Here is a 3,612-nt window from a genome sequence, read left to right as displayed (position 1 = left end):
TATCAAAGAATGAGCTTAGGAAAAAAGATTGCACAATTAAGTACCTGTAACCAGATACAGGAAAAAGGGTTTAATACCTTCACACAAAATCTAAACTTAGTTTACAGATTGCCAGGAGTAGTCATAGCAAGGAAGGATCACTCCATATGGGAACTCTCCTTGCACTTTTTCCTGGACATCAATTATTGATCAACATTAGAAACAAGATATTTTTCTAAGCAGAACTTTATCCAAACAATGTATTAACTCATAGGTGTTATGACTCATAAATTATGGTCTCTAATACACTTTCTGGATGAAGAAACAGCTTGCATTTGTTAGGAGAAACTGAATTTATGGAAGAAGCWGGACACTGTCATACTCAGTTCAGGRCTGCTMAGATCTGATAGTTTGCAAACATTCAGAAATTTTGCACAAATGGCCCACACCTCCATTTTACATGGAAGACATTTGAACAACAGCTTCCACAGTAGTAGAACACTCCATCATGCTGGCTGYGTTCCTTTCCAGATTTTACAGTATTGACCAGCTAAGTAGAAATTMATGCCTAAGTTTTCCATTGCAAAACACTTTCGGGCCAAGAAAATATTTTGTCAAATCACACAAAAAACTAAGACTGTTCATTGWAACAAACTCCAAGTAAATATATGATTCAGAAACACATGAAACWATGTTTTGCCAGCAAATACTGAAATTAGATGTAATGCAATACCATGAAGAAAACGATGGGGTGAAAGGCAAATAAGTATCTATCAGACAGTTTTAGAGGCACAGAATAATACAACAGTGTTGCTACATTTAGTGCTTCTTTTCCAAGCCTCATGTTATTAGCTGCCTGAGAGGCACAGTTTTTCAAGGCAAAATGTACTTCGTGCTGATGATTTTAGCTTTAAATTGAAAATTACCTTAATTTTATTTTGTTTTCTTTTTTTTTTCTTTTTTGTTAAAAATGACAGTAATATTAACTGCTGGGAGTTCCTATAAGTATATTAAGGGATTTTGACATACTGTGAAACCTTCCTCTTCTCCTGACAACACTCTGCTGAATGGTCCCAATGCTTGTATATGATATGTTCAGTTTCCTGTGCCTGTGCAACCAACAAGAACTCCAAGGATGCCATTTCTAGCTGCTGCTCCTGTTGTCATGGAAACAGGTGTCAGAAGTAGRTACTTTCAAACTAATCACAGTTTCATGTAAAAAATGAGAAACTGGGATTATGTATGAGTGTCCTCTCCTGTCTTTTTTTAAAATATGATCTTTGATAGATGTTTTGTCTACATCAATTATTTGCTATACTTTTGGTGCACTCATTGGAGTGAGAGTTGATGAGCTCCCATCCATGAATGTGTGAGGTGCTTGGTACAGTCTCCAGGTAACAAATTACCAATCCTTACCATATCTTTCCATAATTGATGGAGTATGAAGCTGCTAGAGCTACTGCAATTATTTTGAAATTTTAATCTATTTTAGCACATTACTGAACCTAAAATCCAATCAGTCATTCCTAGTTATTTCATGGCTGCTTTTTTGATGAAGTATCACCAGTGTCATACCATAATAGACTGGCTTTCCTCACCTGTGGAGTATCCAAAAGTCACTTCTATTTGGATCAGGTGTGGCTGAGTCCCAAATTCTCAGCCAGTCTGGTAATACCCACTGGCCAGTGGAAAGAGGAGCAGCTGCAGTTGATCCATGATCCTTTTGGCCCAAAAAGCAAAACTGTTCTCAGTTTCAAAATTAAATCTGCTGCTCTGTGGGATCTTTTTCAATAAACTGATCTAACAGAGGAGACAACCAGCTAGCCCAAAAGAAAAACAGTGAAATTCTGATCTCTGTGATGATTATATAAATTTAATCTGGGAGATTGGGGATGTGAAATTGTCCATCTCATCTTAATGTAGCTACATGCTATGAAGAGTGTGATTATATTGCAGAAACCCCCAAATCATAAGGTGAAATGAAGCATCTGAACTACTAAGTAGGCAGGTGCAATCCATATAACATGAGCAAGTAATSATGGCTTAGTATCAGAAATAAGAGGTGTGCCACTGGAAATGCAGGATATCTGAAACAGGGAGGACACAAGCAACCTAATTGATAGGTAAAATTCTTTGCCAGAAGAATTAAACAGGTTTTCATGCAAACACCATTATTTCCCTACCCACTACCTATCCAATCACACAGTTCCACCTGACAAAATGGGAGGATTTAAGACCCACAGGAAAATGTCAGAGACTTTCTAGATRTGATGAAGACAGTACTAGTTAAACAAGGAAACATCATATCTTGTTGATTACAGGCTCTAGACGTGTCTTTCACAGATAAAAGCTTTTGGTGAAACCCTTATACAGAGCAGCATCTTCCTTAAAAAGCCTGGACAGTCAGAGGAAAGAAGTGCTACTGGGCTAACTGGAGTACAATAACATAAAAAATAAYAGGAACTGTGTGAGTTTGCATCTCTGGTGACCAGCAATGAGACCCAAAGCAATGGCATAAAGTTGCATCAGGGGAGATATAGGCTGGATAACAGGGAAAGGTTTACACCTAGAGGGTKATTGGGCACTGGAACAAACTCCCCAGGCAAATGGTCACAGCACCAAGCCTGACAGAGTTCAAGAAGTCCTTGAASAATGGTGTCAGTCACATGCTGTGATTCTTGGGGTGTCCTGCACAGGGCCAGGAGTTGGACTCAGTGATCATCCTGGGTCTCTTCCAACTCAGGATATTCTATGATTMTACAAAAATTCAAACTGGACYGTTYGAATTTTGAAYTGAAAGTGCAGACAGAACAAGAAAAGGGTTTTTTTCCTCAAGCTTGAGTCAGCTCATTATGTAAATGTATAGCAAGTGAGCAATAAACAAATGATCTGCCATACCAAGAGGTAAGCTTCTTTACATCCTGCTCAAACTTCTCCAGATGCCGGAGGAAGGGTGCAGTTAAAATAAACTGCCTTCTGTAAAAGAACTAAGTTTTTCTCTTTCAAAAAGCGTAAGAGTTTGTTTCTCACGAATTGTGCTCTTTGGGTGAAAAGCAAATGAGGAGWATTAAGCAAGTTATCATTTGGGTTTAAATGAGGAAACAATTCCTGGCATTCAGGCTGCTGCCAGGGAAAACCTGCAATGCAGACTGCAGTGCTTTAAAAACCCCATGACAAAAATCCAGAAGAGATATCATTAATAACCATTTTTCACTATCATGACTAAAACTAATCTTACAGAAGRCCCAAATGATGATTTTTTTCTCCTACTTCACCAAGTCTCTGAAGAATCTCTAATCCACAATGCAGTATAACAATATTTATTTTATAGATCTCTCTCTGTAGGCAGTGTGCTTTCAGCTGCTAGACAGGATATTCATCACATGCTGTGCTGGTGGCTGTCCCACAGCAAATGCAGGACCCTGTCCCCACAGCAGCTCTGAGGGAGCCCTGGATTTGTTTCATTACTTGCCTGGTCTGGGACTGTTGATGAACTTTGTTACCATCATCCATCTCTGTCCAACATGTTCACACAGGACACATAGACACAAAGATACTCTTCCTATGAAACAGGCTGAGAGAGCTGGGGTTGCCCAGAATGGAGAAGAGAAGGCTCCAGGGAGATCTTAGAGC

This window comes from Malurus melanocephalus, unplaced genomic scaffold, assembly GCF_030028575.1.
Source record: "Malurus melanocephalus ecotype Western Australia unplaced genomic scaffold, MMel_1.1 scaffold_659, whole genome shotgun sequence".
Taxonomy (NCBI): domain Eukaryota; kingdom Metazoa; phylum Chordata; class Aves; order Passeriformes; family Maluridae; genus Malurus; species Malurus melanocephalus.
This window is presented reverse-complemented; position numbering follows the sequence as displayed.